The sequence below is a fragment of the Salvelinus sp. IW2-2015 genome, linkage group LG25, assembly GCF_002910315.2.
Source record: "Salvelinus sp. IW2-2015 linkage group LG25, ASM291031v2, whole genome shotgun sequence".
In the NCBI taxonomy this organism is placed as follows: domain Eukaryota; kingdom Metazoa; phylum Chordata; class Actinopteri; order Salmoniformes; family Salmonidae; genus Salvelinus; species Salvelinus sp. IW2-2015.
Window position 1 is genome coordinate 12294335 of NC_036865.1, and position 27265 is coordinate 12321599.

Consider the following 27265-nt stretch of genomic DNA (forward strand, 5'->3'; position numbering starts at 1 on the left):
AATTAATATTAATACCATTTAAATGTAGATGTTTTTCATATTGGATATATTTACCATATCATATGGAGACAGAAACATAAACCTTTTTACCTTATCATGAGTAGACATAATTACAAATGATGAAATCCTTCCAATAGAAAAAATAAATAAAATACAATTTAGTTATGAACTTTAATTAAATGAATTGACTCTTCACTGAACAACAAAAGAAAGGGAATATTGAATGATCCCCAATGATCCATCGCATCATTTTACAGATTTGGGAGATAACCAAAGCTTTAGTCTAGAAACTTGTCTTCCTCTCAGGCTTCCATGTCTTCTCCCTGGACCGCCTCAATGTCCACCTATTGAACATCAGAGTCTGAGGCCTCATCTTCACTGTCACTTTCCAACCTTGTTGAGGATGGCTCGTTGTCAGGCTCAAAAAGCCTCAGATTTGCCCGGATGGCCACCAATTTGTCAACCCTTGTATTGGTCAGCCTGTTGTGTTCTTTGGTGTGTGTGCTCCCAAACAAGGACCAGTTGCACTCAGAGGCGACTGATGATGGCGGGATTTGGAGGATGATGGAGGCAACAGGGGAAAGAGCCTCAGATCCACAAAGTCCCTTCCACCAGGTGGCTGATGAGATATGTTGGCATGACTGCCATATTGCATCTCCATCCCAAATCCCTTGCTTGGAAGTGTACTTCGCCAGACTGCCAAGAACCTTGCCCTCATCCAGGCCAAGGTGGCGAGACACTGTAGTGATGAAGCCGTAGGCCTTGTTGATCTCTGCACCAGACATGATGCTCTTGCCAGCATACTTGGGGTCCAACATGTACGCTGTGGCGTGTATGGGCTTCAGGCAGAAGTCTTCACGCTTTTTGATGTATTTCAGAACTGCAGTTTCCTCTGCTTGGAGCAACAGGGAAGTAGGCAGGGTAGTACGGATTTCTTCTCTTACATCTGCAAGCAATCTGAACATCAGACAGGATGACATTGTCTTCCTCAATTTGTGCAATGGCTACTGCTATAAGTTTCAGGAGTTTCAGGCTGCTACCACTCTCTCCCAAAATACATCATCCATGAGGATGGGGCTGTCCATATCGGCAGACTGTGATATGGTCAATGCTTGGAGATACTCCTTCCCCTCCAGTAGACTGTCAAACATGATGACAACACCACCCCAACGGTGGTGCTGGGCAGCTTCAATGTGGGGCTCTTATTCTTCTCACTTTGCTTGGTGAGGTAGATTGCTGCTATAACTTGATGCTCCTTTATATACCTAGACATTTCCTTGGCTCTCTTGTAGAGTGTATCTATTGTTTTCAGTGCCATGATGTCCTTGGGGAGCAGATTCGATGTATGAGCAGCACAGCCAATGGGTGTGATGTGAGGGTAGGACTCCTCCACTTTAGACCAAGCAGCCTTTATGTTCGCAGCATTGTCTGTCACCAGTGCAAATACCTTCTGTAGTCCAAGATCATTGACGACTGCCTTTAGCTCATCTGCAATGTAGAGACCGGTGTGTCTGTTGTCTGCTCTTGTAGAATACTGGTTGAGGGGTGTAGATGATGTAGTAAATTTTTCCTTGCCCACGAACATTCGACCACCCATCAGAGATGATTGCAATACAGTCTGCTTTCTTTATGATTTGCTTGACCTTCACATGAGCTCTGTTGAACTCTGCATACAGCAAATGAGTAGATAAAGTATGTTTGGTTGGAGGGGTGTATGCTGGGTGAAGAACATTCAGAGATCTCTTCCAATAAACATTGCCTGTGAGCATCAGAGGTAAACCAGTTGCATACACAGCTTGAGCAAGACATTCATCAGCATTTCTCTGACTACGTTCCTCCATTGAGTCAAAACTTTTGTCTGATTCATCATTTTCATCTCGAATAGGAGTAGAGGGACTTTTGTCAGAGGTTGCTTGTTGTGAGCGCTGAGGGAACTTTCTGTGCTTGGCCAGATGATTCTGCATCTTTGTTGCATTCTGCACATATGATTTGGCACAGTATTTGCAAATGTACACAGCATTTCCTTCAACATTAGTTGCGTTGAAATGTCTCCACATAATCATCACATCAGGCATTTTCCTGTAACTATTAGAAAGGAAAGAGCGGCCTTTTAGGTTATGTCGATATAGGACTCGTTTTACTGTGGATATAGATACTTTTGTACCTGTTTCCTCCAGCATCTTCACATTGTCCTTTGCTGTTGTTCTGGGATTGATTTGCACCTTTCGTACCAAGGTTCGTTCATCTTTAGGAGACAGAACGTGTCTCCTTCCTGAGTGGTATGACGGCTGCATGGTCCCATGGTGTTTATACTTGCGTACTATTGTTTGTACAGATGAATGTGGTACGTTCAGGCGTTTGGAAATTGCTCCCAAGGATGAACCAGACTTGTGGAGGTCAACAATATTTTTTCTGAGGTCTTGGCTGATTTTTATTTTATTTTCCCATGATGTCAAGCAAAGAGGCACTGAGTTTGAAGGTAGGCCTTGAAATACATCCACAGGTACACCTCCAATTGACTCAAATTGTATTTTTTCCTTTACTCCAGTCTTTTCACCCAATGCTAAGCCCAGGGTTCGATACTGCATCTGGTTTTTCTTGCCAGGGCGGCACCTTTTTGTAATTGGTCACAAGGGTGCCAGTGAAAAAAATGTACCTGGTCATGTTAGTTTTTGGTTCACAATTTCCTTTTTTATATATTATTTTTCATTCAGGATTTATTCAAACAGAAATGTGTAATTAACTAAAAATCAACCAAGTTTCTGATGAGTCAACAATGGCACAGGAATGCCCCTGTCTGTGTGTCAGGGCTCGACATACAGGGGAGGTTTTGCAAACCCTCCGAGCCAGGGGTTTGTCAGTAGCACACTGTCTATTTAGTCAGGTGCTGCCCATATTATCCAGACATACTTTAGAATGTAAAAATAATGTGAATGCCAATGCATAATGCCATTGGGTTGGACTAGTTAAAAAAAAAAAAAAAAAAAAAAATTCATAGTGGTAATTAGGCTTGGGTGGAATACAGTATACTGGGGGTATTTGAAAAAAGCTGTGCATTTGGTTTCTTCAATACCATTAACTATTTCTTCTGAAGTTTTTTTAATACATTTTAATATTTATAGATACGTCTTAAGTAAATTCCTGCATTCAACTTGTTTAACACGTTAGGAGGTAAAGAACAATTGCGTTCTTAAACTGTCTAAAATGTGCTAAATGCTCTGCAGTTGTGCATTTGATTTGCCAATTTTGTAGCTAGTTGGCTATCTAGGTAAGTGGTTAGCTTCATCCAAAATCAAGCATTCGCATGGTAACAGTGGAGAATCCTCTCCTGGATCATGAGCCTTGCTAGATAATATTTGTTTTGTTCAAGCAGCAAAATAGTTTCCCAAAACAGCTGTTTGAGCCAGTCAAGTGTGTTTGTTTACAAAGAAGAACAACGAGCAAAATGGGAGCTTCATGAGGTGAGTCATCCCTGCAGCGCAACTTAAGTGAGGTGATCACGTTACACTTGTATAAAATTCACTATTCATGTTTGCCAGCTATATATCTTAATTATTTGTGATCTAAGATGTGCCACATAAATTCTCTCCAGCTGAGTTTTGCTAACTTGCTAATGTTAGCTAAGTGGCTAATGCTAGCTTGCAAGATCAAGCTTCTTGGGAACGGCAGCAGATACAATCCCCTCCTGGATTAAGATCCCTGCTGCCTAATATTTGTTCTGTGCATGCTGCAAACTGCGTTTTGAGATACTTCCATAACTTTATGAGGTGGGTTGTCTGTCCTAGTACGAAATGTCAGCATGCGCTTGTTAGCATTTACCTAGCATCCGCTAGGAATGAGAATTCCTTAGTAATTGTTAGAATTCTGGTAAGTGTTGTTTTTGTGGGCCTTTTCATGAAAAAAATAAATAAAATGGTGGCCTTTTATACGGTAATACAGTATATCCCGGGACGGGACAGGCACGGTATTGAAATCTGGATACCGACCAACGCTAGTGGTAATGCATACTTTTTTGCATACATTTTGTGGGAGGATGTATTTTTCTTCTATAGGATATTACAGCAATTTTAAATATAAAATAAAGTCCTTAAATTATAGTAAGTGCTTAAAGAAGTCCTTGAATTTGTCTTGCCTATGTATGAACCCTGTATAGAATGCTTGCTCAGCCCACAAATGAAAGATAAAATCACATGCTTTTCCGCTTTCCTGTCAGATCATTTTATTTTTCGTTCGGGCTAGTAACTTTTCAGTTGGCACTGGCCCAGTGTGCCACTGGCAAATTTAAGCCCAAATCCTAGGTGATGAAACAGCAGCTACTTGCAAATTGCATGTCCAAAAAAATACAAAAAAACAGCAATACAAATTATCATAATTCACACGAGTGCCTTTCTAATGAAATGTTAATTGACCATGTTGTAGTGACTCGTGCTTGCATGCCTTTGTGGTGCAGAGGTCCCTCAACCAGAGCAATTGCAGTCCTGTGTCCAATGAGAAAGTAAGTAGCCTGTTGTGTTCCTCTGCATGGAACAAAGACCACATTTTGTTTTTGAGGACTACCCATGTTTGGTCTACATAGCTTTCTGGGTAAAGACATTTTAGAGTATTTACATTTATTAATCGGCATTCCATTGATTTACCTTTTTTTATTGATTCAAATGGAATTCACTGGGTTTGTCAACATGTAATGGCTCATGGAAAATAGAGCTTCATTTTGTGAAATAGTAGTCAAAAAAGGAAATGTCCCTACCGTGTAATTATTCTGAAAAATGTAGGCAAACTGTAAGGGCCAGCAGAGTTTTTGAATAGCATGTTAAATGTATGAAAAAGACAACCCCAGGTTTGAATTCAGTGGAAGGTATGCTGTAAGAACAGGTGGCTTACTTTAATGAGCCCTGAATGCTTGAGAGGCACCTCCTTGCCTCTGTAGACTGGCTGTTCATGGCTGGATATTTTGGATGGTTAATTGCATACAGAACATGTGGGAGAGCTGTAAAGCATGTGTGGATTACTGTGAGGCTTTCTTTACAGCCCGTCTATCTACATCTGTTTGCCGCTCCGTGAGAAATGGTCTGTCGGGCTTCACTGACCCTCATTAGGAACATGGCGCTTTTAAGTCCCTGCGTCTTTTCTGCTTGATCTCAGACAAATGCCACTTTATTTTTATTTTTACCCATGCTCTTTGAAGATGACGCTACTTAAAGGGAGCCATTTTGGTGACCTGTTTCTGCGGAGCACACAGAGAAGCTGAATATTTATTTTTGCAATTTTGTTTACCCAACATTAATGACATCCTCTCTGACTACATTGTCAACACATATTAACTGTCAAGCTTCAGAATGTCCTTTTAAAATGTGCATTACCACCCATGGCGTGAGGTAAGTTCTCTTCATCTTCCTTATTTGTTTTCTTCCTCAATTTGAGGAAATAAAGCCATGGAGCCAAATATAAACGCAGGGTACTTAGATGAGTCATGCTAAGATATACATTTTTTTCCCCCAGATTTTTTTTCCTCCTACCTTTAAAATTTTATTTTAATTGCTGGTTTCAGTTTAGCAGTAATAATGGCCATACGTTGTTGAGAAGCTCTTCTCAAATGCCTGTCACACAGAAGTGTTGCTATTGTTTGATTCGCTGGGCATTCTTTTCTTAGTAGGTAGGCTAGTTGTCTCGTTGCCGTGGTGCCGAAGAGGCAGTGCTAATCGTCGTCACCATAATGATTCTTGTTTTTGTAAACGTGTCAAGAACTTTGAGTCGTGTTCTTGTAAACATGTTCTTCAGTTGACATGTCTAGGCTATTCAGTCTGTCACTGAATCAGTCTTTTCACAGAAGTTTTGCAATGTTGATCGAACCTCCTGTAACAATTGAGAAACCGCTCTACAAAGATGCTTTGAATGCTGATTTCTTACATTTGAAAACCAAACTTTTTGTTCATCCTTTGTAAATAATATTGGTGGAATAATTACTGGTATATGTTGCTAAATGCCAAAAAATTGGCTAAAATTGGCTGGTAATATTGTTCAACATACATCGGTCTGGTTCTACCATCAACACACTCCTTACCTTCAGTTTTATTTGTCAAGTTAGCTTTCACATGACGTTCTTTCACACAACAAGGACAAACAATTCTAGTGGGATTCAATGTGACGATCAATGTGTTATTTTCTTTCCCATTATAACAGCAACACCTTTCTCTGCTCTTGTCGCGTTGTGTGTTTTGCTTTTTATATCCACTGCTTCCGACCCTGCGAGTGCTGCGATTTTTACAGTTAGTGGTGTTGAAGGGTTTGCAGCTGTTCGGTCCCTGTGGAACTCTGTGGCTTGATTGAAAGGCTCCCTGGATAAGACAGCCTCTCTCTTATTCTCCACAGCCCTCTCTTGCTCCAGCCTCGGTTAACCTCCCATAAGAGAGGAGCCCAAATAGCAGCTGGACTAGAACCCCAGGAGTGAAGATGAGCACTGTTCTACTGTATAATTAATTACCTTTCTCTCTAAAACAGCTTTGTAGCCTTTGGGCTCTCTTGTGGAAGAAGTGACTGGTATTGGAATGTGATCATGAATGTGCTCCCCTATAATCTCTGGGAAATTGTTTTGTGTGGGGAAATTTGTGTGGCATTCATATACCCACCCATCCTTCTTTCTTTTCTGTGCATCTTTCTCTCACTTATGTGTCTTTTTTTTAATCTCCCGTTCTCGGTTCCACATGGTGGCTATGGTCCGTCCTGGCATTTTCCAGTGAATGGGCACGGTATGGAGCTCTGCTCTGCCTCTCTCTCCCTCTTCCGCCACTGTGCTGCACAGTCATTGCATAGTAATTTCTACCCTTTAATAAAAAAACACAAGCCGATAGAAAGACATTGTATTCCTTTATCTTGTACATATGGTTTCCCATTATTTGACACATGCATGCAGTGTATCTGTCTTCATCTTTCTCCTGTCTTCTACTAGCTCTTTTCTATATCAGTCAACAATGCATGCATATGCACAAACATACACACCCCTGTAGGCACATCAAATTAACACAGCCAGGTGCTTTATAGGCTGACCTCAGCAGCTGCTTGGGCTGGCCAGGCTGAGGAGGGTAGAGAGTGATAGGTGCCAGAGAAACAAGCAGGGCCTTCATTACCCTACATGAGCACAAACCCTAATGACTAATTGATTGGGTTGTAATGGCATGCTGCATTACTGCAGAGGCCAGGCCCTGTTGCCTTGGCAGCTCAGTCAGCTCCAGGTCTGTTGTCGTTAATGGGCTGCAGCCTCACCGGACCCCAACCCTTCCAGGGCTCAGCTGAGCATACCCGTGCCTGATCTGGAGATGTTTTGTTTGCACAGAGAGACTTGTGTTTCTTTAAAGATGAGCTTCTCTGTCTCTGACTTCCCACAGTGACCACTGGAGTGTAGCTCTGCCTTCCCCACAGTTAAGTAATGGGGAAATCCTGTCTGGTTAAAAGAATACTTCAGGATTTTGACAACCTTCATAGATAAAAGGGCGTCATTGCCAAAGTCCCGAAGTATCCCTTTAATTTGGTCAGCATTGCAGTGCATTTGTCTGTTTCGTCACTTCAGTTACTGTGGTCTGACATTTTCAGAGGCTTCTTTAACCCATACTAGATTGACTCGTATGGTGTTTCCATAGCATCGTATGATATCCGCAGTGTAATTACCAAACTGTGCTGGGAAAAGTGAGGTCATAGATTGAATGTAAGTCACCTACTATTAACGGATGAGGAGTGTGTTAATGAATCTTGTCTTGTGCAAACCCTACACACACCTTTGTCATCTCCCTTGTTTAATTCTCTGTCCCCTGACATCTTTCATAGGCACCGAGGCCTTGTTGGCTCCTCTAGCTGTTCCATTAATTATGGCTTTGTAAACAAATGGGATTTGCACTCTTCCTGTGCCTATGCAAGAGTACTTCATGTGTGTGCATGTGTTGTGTGTGTACCTACCGAAACTGTGTATTTAGATGTAGGCCTAATGTTGTCATTATTATTCTGGTAAATCAGCCTTTTTGGCATGAATAACATTTACAGTTTGTTCACCTGTGAATCTCTTTGAGATTAGATGAGCAGGTAATGAAATGTCCTGTTTGTGTGGGTGTTTAATTACTAGCCATACAAGCAAGTATATTTTTTTGTGTACATTATAAACATTCAGAGATGACTGCTTATTTTATTGTTTGTTCACTGTGTAGCCTATATACGCAGTCAAGATTTTATTAACGCTGTAATATTCAGAAGTGAGAACCAAGCCTATAAGCAATTGCTTTTCAGCATGAAATTCATGCTTGTCTGTTGAATGGGTGGTTATGGTAAATTTGAAAATTCCACTATTGGCTAAAGACAAAAGGGAGAAAGTAAATTTAGTCTGGCTAGAGATGTCTGGGAGGAGAACTGTCATCAATTTAGATTCCCTTTGCCTCTGTTAGAGGCTCAGCCAATGGAAAAGTTCTGGAACTCTCTCCCCTATTACCCAGACTGGAGTTGAGAGAGGTTGTGGAGGTGCTGGTTATGTGCCTGGGGTCGCTGACTTCTTTGTGGTCTGGCATTTTTCATAGGAAGTCAAATCACTTGGCTAGCGCTAGCCTTTGCCATGTCCCCAACAATCGGATGTTCCGGTTTTCAGGGAAAATGGAAAACGAGCCTGTGACGTGACTTCCATTTTTGGATGTTAACAAGGGAACACTTCTTCTTTGCTCCTCCTCCACATTTACTGGATTGGTGGAACAGTGCAGAAGAGAACCTCCCCCGACCATTTTTTCCCCCTTCTCGCAAAGACCAGTATGTAGGAAATCCAGTTTCATCTGTTTATTTTTCCTCCTGCGTTAGGTTAGGCTAGTGCAGAGGGGTGAATGGAAATCGACTGTGGATAATCACCAGCTCCTTTGTAGGCCACTATCACTTGCATGACTCCCTTCACTCTTAAGACCACTGATATATGACTTGTTTGCTAAACATGTGTAGTTTATACATTTAAATGTTAGATGCACTTCCCTCGATTTAATTGCCTATCCACCAAACCCATGTTTTTAATAATTGTCACTGTAATCAGATATTAGCTAGTCATTTCCAAGTGTTGTACACCACCTCACTCCCCTGGTACTTCTGCCTCGCTCTCTGGAATCTTGTTTATCGTAGTCTAATCATATTTATTAATGGAATCAGGCCCTCCATGCTGATCCCCTGACTAGCTGGAACCATGCGTTCATAATGGAGTCTGCTTATAAACGGCCAGGAGAAGGAATCCATCTTGCAGGTGAATTCCCATAGTGGCACTCTACTCAGTATTCCATTAAGGCCCCAGACCAGCTGCTCATTTAAACTGGACTCTTGATAGAGATGTGTTTGTGTGTGTTCTGCTGATTCAAGCTCCCTTGAGTGCCACACATTTCACACAGCCCTGGCCCGGCATTTTGTGTGTTTAAAAAAAAAACATTTTTATTTTGCTCTCGGGTGCTCACATCTGCTCGCTCACATCTATACTTTGTCGCGCTGAATTTGTGTGTGTGTGTGTGTCACAGAAAGAACCTCTAACCCATTTGGCTTATACTCCTGGGTGTCTGTCTGTGTAGTCTGTACACAGGCCTACTGTATTTCAATGTGTATCTGCGGCTGACTGATTTCACATCCTCTTGTGCTCCTGTGGCATCTGGACCTCTCCTCCATTGTCTGAGCAGCAGTAGGAGAGTGTCTCTTTCTGCCTGAAGCCCCACCAGTACAAATGGGACTTTGTCCGCGTCACACACATGCTTAGCCTTGCATTGAAGCAGTGAGCGTATTGGGTTCCACAGCGTATTCTGCTCTTGGAGGGCCTGTCGTCTCCCTAGATTAAGCCAGTCTGTTTCTTCCATCCATACTAGAGAGTGAGTTATATTACAGTGGGCGCAGGCCAGGCCAGGACGGGCTGTCATCACCCCTCCCCATGAGAAGCATCTCATGTGTGATAATATGTAGCCTAGGATACTAGTACTGAGCGATTTAGTGCTTTTTGAGGTAGTTTCGGTTCAATTTATATATATATTTAAATGTTTTTTTTACAAAATTACAAATGAAATGCACTATTCTTTGTGGTTTGAATGCTGTAACACAGAATAAAACAATTAAGTCCCATGATGGTAATAACTGCTCATTACCGCTTATCACTTATTAACCATTTATTTACTTTAGTAAACTACTTAAGTTGTGTATATTGCATTTGTTTTATTTGTCAACTTTATTTCATTCCATTCCAAGTCATCTCTAGAGCTGCTGCATATGCTGTCTGACAATTACTATTTTAGTAGTTTTTCAAAGTAAATAAGGCATACCTTTGTCACCGCTATCAATCACTCAGATCATGTATTTTCAGGTAGAGAGACCTCGCGAAGCAACTGCTCTCTATCCTCTCGATCACGAGTCTTCGGTCTCTTCTGTCCCTCTCTGTCTGCCCCACACAAACTGGACAAGTAGATGCACAATGGATTATGGTCATTGTACTTAATTACCACGTTTGCTGTTTTCTGCTCTAAACTGTGTAGAACATTGGCCTGTTGTAAACTACAACTCCCTGCTATCATCGCACAGTTCGGACTTGATCTGATTTCTCTCTAGAGAAACTGCACGCTGAGCTCACAGAAAAACCCCAGAACAAAATGAAATTCAAATAATTGACCTGACATGGTCAATTGGTTTTAAAAAATAACCAACATTTTGCTTAATCGCTCAGCACTACTACACAGCCACTGTATAAGGTGTATATCAAGCTTTCTGCTATGTAGGAAGGAGCATTCGGGCTACATCTCTCTTTCCTATACATACAGTGAAGGGCTTTCCCCCCTGCTCCTACTTACACTTTATTCATGGAAGTCCATGAAGCAGTAGATTGAGTTGTGTGTGTGTGTGTGTGTGTGTGTGTGTATACAATTATCATAGAATGACATTGAGGCAGCAGTGGGCCTACTGGCTGTAGCCAGATATGATTGAAACTGGGAGGCGGAGGAGTGTTTGCCCGGGTGGATGTCGCAAACACTCCAAGAAGCACATTTGTTTTTAATGATGTTGCCTCATTTGGAAAGGGCATCTGAGGTGCTGCCTTTTTTTGTGTGTATTTTAAAATATGTAGACCTACAAGCTGTGATTCACCATCCAGTGGTTCCTTGTGTCTTTTTGCTCTGGATGAGGTCTACAGTTGGGGGAAGTCTCAGGAGAGTGGTTTTGGTTCTGCTCAGAGTGCTCTCTCCCTAAAAACGAGACGGACACTGCGACAAAGCCTTTCACGAGCTCACAGAACTGGTCTTTTGTGTGTGGCTATCGATCTAATGCCTTTTATCTACTTGCCTAAGAGTTGAGAGGAGAGTGGTAACACACACACACACACACACACACACACACACACACACACACACACACACACACACACACACACACACACACACACACACACACACACACACACTCTCTCTCTCTGCAGTCCAGGTGGATTCCATGGAGACCAGACTTTCCTAAGGCCCTCAGTGCTGCAGTGCGCTCTGGCAACCTGTTCCAGCCAGGAATAACTCCAATCTCAGCCACGTCTCTCTTCCATTGCCCTCTCTCTCTCCCATTGCCCTCTCCCTCTCCAATGCCTTATGAAAAAAGTATTATTTGATTGAAGTTCTGCATTGTGCTAATTGTGCGCAGCCAGCCCCCTTGGCAGAGAAGAGTGTCTGCTCTAATTTAAGTGTGGTGATTCTCCTCGCCCTGCTCTCAGCAGGCAGTCCACTACAGCAGCCTCTCCGCTCTCACATGTACCAGGGAGTCACACAGAAGAGTCGTTTTTTTTTTGGTCCTCCAATAAATCGGTATCGGCGTTGAAAAATCATAGTCGGTCAACCTCTAATAACATGCACCAATGGAGCCTGTGCTGTGTTCCCAGAGTGCAGTGGCTTGACTTTGCATGTGTGAGCATTCTTATTCATACTCTCTGGCTGTCATGATTTTACTTATATTTCTTTGTAGCAGGGGAACACACTGCAGCTTTAAGTTCTGTGACTCACTGTCAGATATGTTCTCTGTATGTATTAGAGGTTGACCGACTATGATTTTTCAACGCCGATACCGATTTATTGGAGGACCCAAAAAAAACGATACCGATTAATCGGACAATTTATATATATATATATATATTTGTAATAATGACAATTACAACAATACTGAATGAACAATGAACAATTTTTTATTTTAACTTAATATAATACATAAATAAAATCAATTTAGTCTCAAATAAATAATGAAACATGTTCAGTTTGGTTTAAATAATGCAAAAACAAAGTGTTGGAGAAGAAAGTAAAAGTGTAGTATGTGTCATGTAAAAAAGCTAACGTTTAAGTTCCTTGCTCAGAACATGAGAACATATGAAAGCTGGTGGTTTCTTTTAACATGAGTCTTCAATATTCCCAGTTAAGAAGTTTTAGGTTGTAGTTATTATAGGACTATTTCTCTCTATACCATTTGTATTTCATAGACCTTTGACTATTGGATGTTCTTATAGGCACTTTTAGTATTGCCTGCCTAATCTTGGGAGTTGATAGGCTTGAAGTCATAAACAGTGCTGTGCATCCCAGCATTGCTAAGAGCTACTGTTAGAATGGATGCTTACGAGCCTGCTGCTGCCTACCACCGCTCAGTCAGACTGCACTATCAAATCATAGACTAAATTATAATATAATAAACACACACAAATACGAGCCTTAGGTCATTAATATGGTCAAATCAGGAAACTATCATTTCGAAAACAAAACGTTTATTCTTTCAGTGAAATACAGAACCGTTCCGTATTTTATCGAACAGGTGGCATCACTAAGTCTAAATGTTGTTGTTACATTGCACAACCTTCAATGTTATGTCATAATTATGTAAAATTCTGGTAAATTTAATTACGGTCTCTGTTAGGAAGAAATGGTCTTCACACAGCTCGCAATGAACCAGGCGACCCAAACTGCTGCATAATCCCTGACTCTGCTTGCACTGAACGCAAGAGAAGTGACACAATTTCCCTAGTTAATATGGCCTGCTAACATGAATTTCTTTTAACTACATATGCAGGTTTAAAAATATATACTTCTGTATTGATTTTAAGAAAGGCATTGATGTTTATGGTTAGGTACAATGGTGCAACGACAGTGCTTTTTTCACGAATGTGCTTGTTAAATCATCACCCATTTGGCGAAGTAGGCTGTGATTTGATGATAAATTAACAGGCACCGCATTGATTATATGCAACGCAGGACAAGCTAGTTAAACTAGTAATATCATCAACCATGTGTAGTTAATCACTAGTTATGATTTATTTGTTTTTTTATAAGATAAGTTTAATGCTAGCAAGCAATTTACCTTGGCTCCTTACTGCACTCACGTAACAAGTGGCCACACAGTCTCCTCCTGGAGTGCAATGTAATCGGCCGATTACCGATTTGTTATGAAAACTTAAAATTGGCCCTAATTAATCGGTCAACCTCTAGTATGTATGGAGCAGAGCTTAAATGTTATGGAGGATGGCTCATTAGCTGTTGAAAAACATTCTAGAGATTTATGAAAGACCTACTAAACTCGAGTCTGATTAGAGATAATTGGCATTCCATAAGATGAGAATCACTTTTGTCTATGTGGAGATGACTGCAACAGGTGGTGTGCTGTAGAGTGTTAGTGATTTTGTGTGTGAGAGAACACAGTGGAGGATGCTGACTAGAGGTCGACCGATTATGACTTTTCAACGCCGATACCGATTATTGGAGGACAAAAAAAAGCCGATGCCGATTTAATATATATATTTTTTAATATATATATATACCATACACACACACACATTTTTGTAATAATGACAATTGCAACAATACTGAATGAACAATGAACACTTTTATTTTATCTTAATATGATACATAAATACACACACACAGCTCTGAAGTGACAATGATACTGAAGAGTCTGCTTAGGAGACAAAAACTCTCAACTGTTTGAATAAAAATAGAGTTTAAGTTACCTGTGATGAATGTTGAAAACAAAAACTGTCATTTCTATATGCAGGAAATCCTATTTTAATAATGAGCATGGTAAGAATTGACGACCAAAGTGCGAGTCATAATTCCCATGACACCTTCTAGCAAAATCTGAAAAGCGGTTCCTTCATTTATTCCATAGGATATTTTTAGATTCACTTAAAATAAGGTCTGTGTTTCGTGTAGGCTTACTTACACCACCTTGCCAATTTTATAACTGTGTAGATATCCATAGGACAAGGTAACTCTGATCAATATTGGCTAAATATAAGCGAAGATCATTTTTTTTGTAGAGTGGATTTATGAAAATATGTTGACAAACGTTACCTTATCCTAGTGAGATTTACACGGGTATCAAAACGTCGAGGCGGTTTAAGCCTGCACGAAACACAGACCTTATTTGAAGTAGATCAAGACATTCTCTATGGAAGACATGAACGGTAAAATAACGAAGGAACCCCTTTCAAGTTCAGCCGCAAGTTATTACAGGAATTATAACGCGTCGACTATTTCTCTCTAAACCATATACCTTTGACTAATCCGGAAACTATCACCTCGAAAACAAAACGTTTATTCTGTTCCGTATTTTATCTAACGGGTGGCATCCATGAGTCTAAATATTCCTGTTACATTGCACAACCTTCAATGTTATGTCATAATTACATAAAATTCAGGCAAATTAGTTTGCAAAGAGCCAGGCGGCCCAAACTGTTGCATATACACTGACTCTGCGTGCAATGAACGCAAGAGAAATGACAATTTCACCTGGTTAATATTGCCTGCTAACCTGGATTTATATTATCTAAATATGCAGGTTTAAAAATATATACTTGTGTATTGATTTTAAGAAAGGCATTGATGTTTATGGTTAAGTACACATTGGAGCAATGACAGTCATTGATTGATTGTTTTTTATAAGACAAGTTTAATGCTAGCTAGCAACTTACCTTAGCTTACTGCATTCGCCAACAGGCAGGCTCCTCGTGGAGTGCAATGTAATCAGGTGTTAGAGCATTGGACTAGTTAACTGTAAGGTTGCAAGATTGGATCCCCCGAGCTGACAAGGTTAAAAATCCTAGGCCGTCATTGAAAATAAGAATGTGTTCTTAACTGACTTGCCTAGTTAAATAAAGATTAAATAAAGGTGTAAAAAAAAATATATATAATAATATATACCCAAAAATACCGATTTCCAATTGTTATGAAAACTTGAAATCGGCCCCGATTAATCGGCCATACCGATTTAATCGGTCGACCTCTAATGCTGACTGTTCTTTCTCCTGAAAGATATACTACAAAGCAGGATCAACGAGTTAGCCATGAGTCATCTAGCAGGCTGTAGGGAGAGCTCAGCCACACACACACACACACACACACACACACACACACACACGACGCATAGGGCTGGGCGATATATCACATGCATTCAAATGAATGTTTGTCGAGATCGGTGTGGAAGAACTTGACTGGCCTGCACAGAGCCCTGACCTCAACCCTATAGAACACCTTTTGGATGAATTGGAATGTCGTCTGCGAGCCAGGCCTAATCTCCCAACATCAGTGCCCGACCTCACTAATGCTCTTGTGGCTGAAGGGAAGCAAGTCCCCGCAGAAATGTTCTGACATCTAGTGGAAAGCCTTCCCAGAAGGGTGGAGGCTGTTATAGCAGCAAAGGAGGGGGTTGTTGTTAACTTCTTGCCGCACGGATCCCTTTAGCGCGATCATTTTCGTAAACAACCGCTGAATTGCAGAGCGCCAAATTCCCAAAAAATACTACAAATATTTATAATCATGAAATCACAAGTGAAATATACCAAAACACAGCTTAGCCTGTTGTTAATCCACCTATCGTGTCAGATTTTGAAAATATGCTTTACAGCGAAAGCAATCCAAGCGTTTGTGAGTTTATCAATCACTAGACAAAACAGTAAGAACAGCTAGCCTCAAATTAGCTTGGTCACGAAAGTCAGAAAAGCAATAAAATGTATATAAAACAGTACGGTACCTTTGATAATCTTCGGATGTTTGCACTCACGAGACTCCCAGTTACACAATAAATGTTATTTTTGTTCGATAAAGATTCGTTTTATAACCAAAAACCGCCATTTGGTTTGCGCGTTCAGAAAACCACAGGCTCGTTCCGGTCCTGAAAGGCAGACGAAAATTCTGTTCGTAGAAACATGTCAAACGTTTTTTATAATCAATCCTCAGGTTGTTTTTAACATACATAATCGATAATATTTCAACCGGACGGTAACCTATTCAATACTACAGAGAAAGAAAATGTCGAGCTACATCTCTCACGCGCAGGAACTAATCAAATGACACCTGACGCATTTTGAAAAATCTTGCAAATGTTTCAAAATAAAAGCTTGAAGCTATGTCTAAAGCCTGGTCACAGCCTGAGGAAGCCATTGGAAAAGGAATCTGGTTGATACCCCTTTAAATGCAGGAGGGTCAGGCAACGGAACAGGGATTCTTCCAAATAAAAGGCACTTCCGGGTTGGATTTCCTTAGGTTTTCGCCTGCAAAATCAGTTCTGTTATACTCACAGACAATATTTTGACAGTTTTGGAAACTTTAGTGTTTTCTATCCTAATCTGTCAATTATATGCATATTCTAGCATCTGGACCTGAGAAATAGTCCGTTTACCTTTGGAACGTTATCTTTCCAAACGTAAAAATTCTGCCCTCTAGCTGAAAGAAGTTAAGGGCCTTGCTCAAGGCCACAACAGCAGGCAATGCTGTATATTATAATACATGGAATCAGAGACCAGCAGCCTTCCATTGTCAATACCAGTGATAATAATGAATGTTATTTTGGGATGTGGTTCCTTGCATCATACAACACAATTTTCAGTCGCCTTTTGGCCCATGGTCAGTGGTGGAAAAAGTACCCAATTGTCATACTTGAGTCATTTTCTATTAAGGTATCTTGACTTTTACTCAAGTAAAAATCACCCAGTAAAATACCACTTGAGTAAAAGTCTTAAGTATTTGGTTTTAAATATACTTGAGTATAAATAATTTAAAATTGCTATTATTAAGCAAACCAGACAGCACATTTTTTAAATATAATTTACTGATAGCCAGGGGCACACTACAACACGCAGACAATTTACAAATTAAGCATTTGTGTTTAATAATCCGCCAGCTCAGAGGCAGTATTTGTATTTATTAGGGATCCCCATTAGCTGTTGCCAAGGCAGCAGCTACTCTTCCTGGTGACCAAACACATTAAGGCACTTACATATAAAACAGTACATCATATAACATTATTACACCACTTTATATCTGCCAAACCTAATGTATAATACCACCGTACAACAATATTCTACAGATCAGTTACCTGATGCAGAATAGAGTTTCATGTAGTCATGGCTGTATGTAGTACTGTGCACCTCCCATAGCCTGTTCTGGACTTGGGGATTGTGAAGTATCCTCTGGTGGCATGTCTTGTGGGGTATGAATGGGTGTCTGAGCTGTGTGTTAGTAGTTTAAACAGACAGCTCGGTACATTCAGCTTGTCAACACTTCTTACAAAAACAAGTAGTGATGAAGTCAATCTCTCCTCCACTTTGAGCCAGGAGTGATTGACATGCATATTATTGTTAGCGCTCCATGTACATTTAAGGGCCAGCCGTGCTGCCCTGTTCTGAGCCAATTGTAATTTTCCTATGTCCGTGTCTGTAACACCTGACCACAAAACTGAAAAATGGTGCAGGTGGGACAAAACTAGGGCGTCTAGGAACAAACTTGTTGATAGTGGTAAGAAGGCAGGACGGCGCTTTATTACGGACATACTTCTCCCCATCTTAGCTACTGTTGTATCAATATGTTTTGACAATGACATTTTACAATCCAGGGTTACTCCAAGCAGTTTAGTCACATCAACTTGCGAAATTTCCCACAGTAGGGATGCCCAGGGATGTTATCTTGATAAGTGTGTGAATTGGGACATTTTTCCTGTCCTGCTAAGCTTACAAAATGTTACGTGTACTTTTGGGTGTCAGGGAAAATGTATGGAGTAAAAAGTACATTACTTTCTTTAGGAATGTAGTGACTGTTAACTCTCCTTCCAGACTAATATTAAGCATCTCCAATTCAAAATTAAATCTAGACTCGTCTTCCTATTTCGCAACAAAGCCTCCTTCACTCATGCTGCCAAACATACACTCGTAAAACTGACTATCCTACCAATCCTTGGACTTCGGCGATGTCATTTACAAAATAGCCTCCAACACTCTACTCAGACTACATCCAATTTGCTATCCCAGTGCCATCTGTTTTGTCACCAAAGCCCCATATACTACCCACCACTGCGATCTGTATGCTCTCGTTGGCTTGTCCTCGCTACGTATTCGTCGCCAAATCCACTGGCTCCAGTTCATCTATAAGTCTTTGCTAGGTAAAGCTCCGCCTTATCTCAGCTCACTGGTCACCATAGCAACACCCACCCGTAGCATGCGCTCCAGCAGATATCTCACTGGTCATCCCCAAAGCCAACACCTCCTTTGGCCGCCTTTCCTTCCAGTTCTCTGCTGCCAATGATTGGAACGAATTGCAAAAATCACTGAAGTTGGAGACACATCTCCCTCACTAACTTTAAGCGTCAGCTGTCAGAGCAGCTTACCCATCCAACCAACTACCTACCTCATCCCATATTTGTTTTTGTTTTTCTTCTCTTTTGCACACCAGTATTTCTAATTGCACATCCTCATCTGCAAAGCTATACCCCCAGTGTTAATTGCTAAATTGTAATTACTTCGCCACTATGGCCTATTTATTGCCTTACCTCCTTACTTCATTTGCACACACTGTATACAGGTTTTTCTATTGTGTTATTGACTGTACATTTGTTTATCCCATGTTGAACTCTGTTGTTGTTTTTGTCGCACTGCTTTGCTTTATCTTGGCCAGGTCGCAGTTGTAAATGAGAACTTGTTCTGAAACTGGCTATTTCTTGGTTAAAATTAAGAGAGGATGTAAAGAAAGATAAAAAAAAGTTATCTTTTGAAACAGTGGACAACAAAATCAAAGCATGGAGCACGGTTACATGACATAATAAGATTATTGTGGATAGTCGGATTAATATAATTGTTCCTTTAACATTTCCCTATAATCCTGTTATTATCGACCGTAATCTCAAATTATAAGGTTACTGATGGAACTATTTAATAGATGCAGAAAATCGCCAATCAAAAAATATTTTTAACTTGGTGCCATGTTATTTTTGCGAAAACTAGTTTGAGTCTGAGGTGCGGAACAATTCAGTTTGTAATGTGAATGTATTTGTTAGATGCATTTCAGGTTTTCCACACTCACTTCATTCGCTCTTAGGAGTGCGGCTTGTGCTACTGGTTGCGACATGCGCGAGATAAAATATACAGCTGGAACGCACATTTAATTATTATTTTTTTAAATATGTTTTACATGTCCTAATATAATTTCAAAAGATTGCTCAGAAAAACAAGTTATTTTAATTGGGCATATACTTACAGTGGGAGAACAAGTCATTTGATCCACTGCGATTTTCCGAGGTTTTCCTACTTACAAGCATGTAGAGGTTTAATTTTTATCATATGTACACTTCACACTGTGAAGAGACGGAATATGAAACAAAATCCAGAAAATAATTGGTATGAATTGAGTATTAATTATGCTTTTAATTGCATGACATAAGTATTTGAATCATCATGAAATAGCAATGAACTTAATATTTGGTACGACAGAAACCTTATTGTTTGGCAATTAAAAGAGAGATATACGTTTCCTGATAGTTCTTAGACCAGGTTTGCACACACTGCAGCAGGGATTTTGGCCACTCTCCATACAGACCTTCTCCAGATCCTTCAGTTTCGGGGGCTGTGCTGGGCACAATATTACGGACTCAGCTCCTCCAAAGATTTTCTATTGGGTCTAGGTTGGAGACTGGTCTCAGTGGCACACTCAGGACCTTGATGCTTCTTACGGAGCCACTCCTTAGTTGCCCTGCTGTGTGTTTCGGGTCCGTTGTCATGCTGGAAGACCCAGCCACGACCCATCTTCAAATGCTCTTACTGGGGAAGGAGGTTGTTGGCCAAGATCTCGCGATACATGGCCATCACTCATCCTCCCTCAATACGGTGCAGTCGTCCTGTCCCCTTTGCAGAAAAGCATCCCAAAAATGATGTTTCCACTCTCATGCTTACCGGTTGGGATGGTGTTTGGGTTGTACTCATCCTTCTTCTTCTCCAAACACGGCGGTGGAGTTTAGACAAAAAGCCTTATTTTTGGTCTCATCAGACCCATGACTTTTCCCACTCCTCTCTTTGGATCATTCCAGATGGTCATTGGCAAACTCAGACGGGCTGGACATGCGCTGGTTGAGCTGGGGACTTGCGTGCGCTGCGGATATTTTTAATCATGGATGGCGTAGTGTTTACTAATGGTTTTCTTTGAGCACTGTCGATCCAGCTGCTCTTTCTTCAAGAGTCACTGTGACCACAGGTCTGCTGTAGTTTCTGTGACTTGTATCCGCTCACCTTCCTCAATAGATCATCGATGCCCGCACTGAGTGGAGATACTTGGTCATGGAGCACTCTCGAGACTCGCGAGGTGATGTGACTCATCTTGCAACTGCTTCCATTTTCTAGATAATTGGCCAACAGTTTTCTTGCTTCTAACCAAAGCTGCTTGCCTATTGTCTGTAGCACGCATCCCGCCTTGTGCACTCACATATTTATCCCTGAGTGTTCTTACAATCCAGCTTCTCTTGGTCTTGGCCTTGTGGAGAGGTGAGTCTGTTTGATTGGGTGTGTGGACTAAGGTGTCTTTTTATACAGTAAGAAGGTATTCAAATTACAGGTTCGCTAGTTAATACAGGCTAAGTTGAGTGCAGAACAGGAAGGGCTTTTAAAGAAAAGCTAACAAGGTGTGTGGAAGAGGGCGGAATGACTTACTGGTTGGTTAGGTAGATCAAATACTTATGTCACATGCAATAAAATGCAAATTAATTACTTAAAAATCATACAATGTGATTTTCTGGATTTTTGTTTTAGATTCCGTCTCTCACAGTTGAAGTGTACCTATGATAAAAAGTACAGACCTCTACATGCTTTGTAAGTAGGAAAACCTGCAAAATCGGCAGTGTATCAAATACTTGTTCTCCCCACTGTATATTATGTTTACTTGACTAATGGCATACTCTGACATAATCGGTTTAATATCGAATTATTAGTGAGCATGTAAACATACTCATGGATTGCTGTCATCCCTTGTCCATAGACTGATAAAAACCCATCACGAAATTCATTTGGAACACATTACATAGGATGAAGAAACAATCCTTTGAGCCGCAGCTTCATACTACTTATAAGACAGAGGACTGATACTGTATACTTGTTGATGGGGTGGGATTGACGTGGGTGGTCCGTGGGTGGCTTTTTCACTTTCTTTGGATTCCTCATGTCTAACTCATTGTTAGAAAAAAGTTTGTTCCTAATCGAATGTTACTTACTCTATTTATTGAATATTATATGAATCCTAGATATTAAAATGGACAATTTGGGTGCAATCAATTAGCTTAATTTATGATATTAAATTGTGTTTCAACCAAATAATGTTGCAGAAATGTTCATCTTATTTGGTTCTAATTGAAACAATTTCAGAATAATCTGAGATGGTGGGTGTCGATTGTCTTTCTTGTGCTCCTTGAGGTGGAACGACCCTCTTATGTGTTGTCAGTCTGAGGCTTGGTGTAGATTAATGACCTGACTAGACTTCGACAGGGATGCTGTTCAGAACGTAAGGGGGAAACAGGCAGGGGACAACGAAACGACTGGTGTCTAAAAACATCTCCCAGTGGAATCTCTGGGAACGGAGTAGAAGCACTCGCATTATATAGTCACGTAGCAGCGGCTCACTACTACAGCGACTTACTACAACCAAGGTGGGTTTTCTTCAAATCAACCCAGTTTTGGTTTCCTACCGTAGGAGGAAACTAGGAAGGAAGTTGTGATCCAGTTAGCTAAGTGGTGGGGGTTGGTGTTTTTTAATCTGCCGACCCGGCGCTGACCCCTTCATCTCCATGGCGACAGGCCCCTGCTTGGGGTACAGGCGGAGCATAGGAGGCTGGCTTGTTGAATTCCACTGCCGGCATGTTTGAGCACGCTAACACCGTTTCATAACCAGCACGGAAACCAGTGAACACTGTCAGAGAGAGGGGGGTGAGATGGGATGTGGGCAGTTGGTTGCCTGGAGACCGCCGCCAGAGAGCTCTTGCAGTGAAGAATCTCTCACATCATGCAAAGCCTGGTCACGGTGAAGTCTAAGTCGTTCGTCTTTTGTTGTGTCCTTGTTGTCAGGAACATAAATTGTTGCTGGTCTATTAAAAAAAAAAAAAGTTATTCTCCCCACCACATCCATTAAAGCGTTTTACTACAAACCGTCCAGTCACAGTTTGTCTGTTTGTGGTCAGAAGCATGTCGTCTTCCAGCCAGTTGGGATCCGTGACACGCTGTGCTCTCTTTCCTCTGCCTGGCCCTGCTCCATGGTGCAGCTCTTCTCTGTTCCTCGGTAGTGGAGGTTCCCACCCGGAGGTTGGAGGAAAAACTGCTGGCTCCCAGCCATGCCAGCTGTTGGGCTGCTTGGCATAGGGAGTGAGGATTCTGAATGCCTCTGCTTTGTGTGGAGATGACAACAGATTGTGTGGACTCGTCCTGAGAACCCTAAAGAGCCTTTCCAGCTCCAGCCCAGAGGCACTCCCCCTGGCTGACACACCACCGTCAGGGCAAGGGCGTGAAGAACCTAGGTTACATTTCATATATGGTTATGCATCAAATGTATAAATGCTGGAGTCTACTTTGTCGCCAATCACCATGACTACAGATATGCGGCTCCATCACCACTGTCACAATGACTGCTTGGATTCAGGCTTCCTTCCTCATGCCCATGATCTCAAGCATCATCACACTGAATGAGTGCGTTATAGGTTTTCAATTGAGAACTCTCTGTCATAGTCAGTCTCTTTCTCTCTTTATATCCATGTGACCTCTACTTCAATGTTCAAGATCAAAGAACATAAGCAAAAGGGGCAGAACAAGGTTTTCACAGTATTCTGCCTGCCTTCATCGAGTATGTTCCCAACTCTTTGTGATTTTATTTCCTGCTCATTTGTGGACCCTCCCTTGGCCCTCAGCTATCCATCATGCATTGTTTGGTGCTCTTGCTAGCTTTGACCTTCCCCCTCATCCTGCTCCCACTCTGTGTGAAGGGGGTCTATGGGAAAGGCTCTCAAATCTCCCTCTGTCTTGCTAATGAATTTAGACTCTGTTCACTGAGTGAGGGGAAAGTCACAGATCAGCCAAGAAATGTCTCCTCGCTGCACCAACGTCCTTGCCCCTCCCAGCACCTCCACTTTCACCCATTTCTCCTCCTCTCTTCCAGTTCTGTCATCTCTGCCTTTCTTTTGAGCTTCTTTACCTTCTCTTTCTTGGTATTTAATTTTCTGCTCCTTTTCTCCCTAATCTCTATTCACCCACTCTCATCCCTTGTCAGTCTTGCTCTCCCTCTCCTCCCTCTTTCCCTCTCTCTATGCACAGTGCTTTGGTGGGGATTTGGCGCGGCAGTAGCAGCTGTCTGCCACGCTTCGCTCCTCGCTGCTGCAGTTGAGTGCTCTCCAATCCTGAGGAGCCTCCTCCAAACCGCCCATCTCTGGAGGACTCTAGCTTGGCCACATTGCTCTGGCCAGGCCCTGATCACTCACTGACTGCTCCTCTGCAACCCGACGGGAGGGAGATCCGTAGAGAAGATGACGGAAATGGAGGGATGTGCGCAGTAGGGAAGTAGGCAGAGGAAAGGGGGGGGGGGGTGGAGGAAGAGTAGGAGGAATCAATGAGGGGAATAAGTAGGCGAGGGAGTTTTGCATCGTGTCCTCCTTGCTGAGTTATTCTGGCCGCGGCAGGTAAAGGTATAGATTGTCGCCTCAGACGGCCGTCGTAAACACATCTCGCTGTGATTCATGCCAGCCCACCCCCTGATTTTAGGATACGTTTGCATGCCGACGCTAACACAGCTAATAATGAATGATTCATACTTGTCTAATCAGTTAATTATTAAATTAGAACCATCTGTAAGGCGCTGCGATCAAAGCCCCCTCGCTTCTGAAGCGCCGCCTCAGAGAGGCTTGGAATGAAAGGAGAGGCAGGACACGCACACAAACTTTCTTGGCACTCGTCTCCTGAAAGCCATTTGGCTGCCTCTATGCAGCATGTCACACACACTCCATTCTCATCCTTGTGAGACTGTCGTTAGCCGTCAGTGGCTCCCATGTTATGTGTTTGGGCACAAGTTGTTTACCTGCTCTGGTTTGTTCTGATTTATTTACCCCATCTGCTGCGGAGATGCCTGGTAGCTCTGAGGCCAAACGGAAAAAACAGGGCAGATGAGGTGCACTTCCTGTGTGAGCATGTCGCGAGCCAAAGCCCTGATTACCGCTCAATGGATCCCAGCAGCTGGCCCGTCCAGATAAAGATGTGGAAGAATGCGGATAAATATTTGGGTTTCTCTGTGTGAGTGTGTGGTAGTCTTAAGGGCTTTACACAGTCTATGCAAACGGAGCCGGCGGAGGTCCGTTTGTGTTGTGTTCCAAAAATTCAGCCGCACAAATGTACTTAGAACTACGTAGAGAGGTATATGAGGCTTAGTTGGGCTACTCCGGCCTTCTATACAAGTTCCTAGGTAGCCTGGGTGTGTGTCACTTGTTTGTGCTTGGCGCTTCTGATGCCTGTCTCCATCTCTCCCCGCTCTCCCTCTCAGCTGTGATAATCACAGAATTTTGAGTACTTGGCAGAAGCTCAGCTGTGTGGGTTTTCTCTTCTGCATTTCTCCTCCCTGAGGACTTTAGCATTCTACTTACTCTGCACAGTTGGGAAATTCATTGTCAGTTTTTATTGTTGACTGCTTATTAAAGAGAATAACCTCCCCCCTCCACAACAAATTAAAATTCAGATCTCATGGAGTGGATTTCACGCTGATGCCTCTGTCTTTGTGTGGTTTTGAAAAGCTCTTGCTTTCTCTCACAGCGCTCAAACTCTCACGCCTGGATGTGTGTATGTATGCATGTGTGAAAGAAAATGGAATTCAAATAGTCTAGAGATATGTAGACTATCTCTCCTCTCCAATTTGAAAGGATTCATTTCAAAGGCAAACCTACAATGCATTTCTCCGGGCCCTCACTGCATCGTATGTCGTAGCTATGTGTTTGTTGTCTGGGAGTTAAATCAGAATGTCAGAGTGTGCATCTCAGCCTTCTGTGATCATCTGCTCGAGCTAATAAGCCGATTAACCACACTGGAGAACAAGGGCCCGCAGTCGCATGATTGTCTGCTTGGTTCATCTTGTGTATTATGAATCCGTATTTGTGATGGTGTTTGAATACCTTCACGCTGTAGACAGACACGCTGGGGTAGCGATGGAAGTGTGATTGATTTCAGCCCTCCCTTTCTGTGTTTTGTGAGCTCCTCTTCCTGCCCATAGCCAATCATATTCCTCCAGATAGGAATGGGGAGGGAACTGATCAGCTTTTGATGTTGGCATGTCAATGGACCAGTATCACAAGTACTGAGGAGGCTAAAACTATGAAAGGCAGAAAAGCACTGGGGCCTTTTAGGTTGTTGTGCACCCTTTCCTCCTCTACTTTTAACCCCATGACTCAACCTAAGTCAACACAGCTTTCCCTTTTTTTGTCAGTTCAACTCTCTCCTCTGTTCACGCTGGAAAGCTCTGCATCTCTCCTCCTCTCCCTCCTGTTTTCTCCCTCTCCCTCTCTCCCCTCTGTCTCAGTCCAGCTGTTGTGTTAATAGAGTCCCTGCTGCCCGGAAAGCAAAATAATGAGATGCCAGTTGGAACCTAGACCCTTTGGCTTGTGGGAAATGTATTTCTCTAATTTGTCCATTTTTTTATTTTTCCCTCAGACGGCAACCACCTCCTCCTCCAATTGGCACACTCTCCTCTTGCTTCATGTAGTCATTTTCACCTCCCTCGAAACTTGGAAAACTCAAACTTTCACAAATGTTCCACCACTTCCTCGTCGACCTAAATGTCATATTCTTTCCCGAAATGAAAGTAATTTTCTCCCACATTTCTCACCCTCCATTCTCTCTCCCCTCTCTCTCTTGCAGGCCCTCGGATGATAGTTTAGAGTTTAATTGCTGGAGTGTTATCTTAATGAGGACATGAAAGCAGGGAGCGGGGCTAGCGATAGGGCCCATTGTGTGGCGAGGCTGGAGTCTGCAGCGCTGCCTGCCGTTATCTCTCCCTCTGCCTGGCTTTGTTTGCCAAGGTACGCTATAATGCCATACCAGACTGCCTCCTGCACTCTCACATGCAGCCGTACCGGTTTAGTTTTTAGTTCTACACTTCAGAACTCTTCAAATAAATGTTCCTTTGAAAATACACAATGGCTTAATTCTCCCCTGATTGTGACTGTGACGTTCAGGCCCTGCACTGTCATTCTACCATTCCCTTAAATGTTTCAGGTGTGTGTGTGTGTGTGTGTGTGTGTGTGTGTGTGTGTGTGTCAGCAGGTGGAAATTAACTGTTTGTTATTAGGCCAAGACTAGCTGTGTGTACTATGTGCATGCATGTGTGTTTCCATGTGTTTGTGTGCGTGACAAATTGTCACGCCGTGCTTACCTCTCTGAAGCGTGAAGCACAGTAGGGGCCTGCTTTCTGCGAGGCCCAAACATAGAACTTTAATTTCCTGTGGCAGATAGGACTGGAACAATATGAGGGGGAGGGGGGCTGGGTACACTGGGGGTGAACGATAACGGCGAGAGACAGGCTTGTGCGTTGGCGGATAGTCTGAGAAAAAAATATATGGAAAGGAAAAGAAAGGACTGAATTCCGTTTCTTTTTACGCCAGAAAAAAAAAGCAGATCCCTCTGCTGGCTGTTTCCTCATGAACCCCTTTCCACCCTCTCTGCCATCTTCCCCATCTCGTTCCATTCTCTGTCTCCTCTTACCAGGAGCAAGGAGGAGCAGTTCATATTTGTCTCTGAAACGGGAGAGCAGAATAACAGAGACTCATTAGCGTTGGCTCGTTGGTATTTATTGCATTGTTCGTCTGGAGCAGTTTTATAATGTGCAGCTAATTGAGCACCATCAAGCTGCACTGTGTGTGTTTGTGTGTGTTTGATGGTTTGCGACCCCCCCCCCCCCCCCTGTTAATAGAGGCATAAATCAGTCCTGAATCCGTTGGTTTCCGTGGATATCCC

General features: G+C 42.2%; 1 protein-coding gene across 3 annotated transcripts in view; it reads left to right on the top strand.

Moving 5' to 3' along the window:
* The window catches only part of LOC111951660 (bifunctional heparan sulfate N-deacetylase/N-sulfotransferase 2), a 161692-nt gene that overhangs the window by 22702 nt on the left and 111725 nt on the right, over nucleotides 1-27265 (top strand). The window lies entirely within an intron of this gene.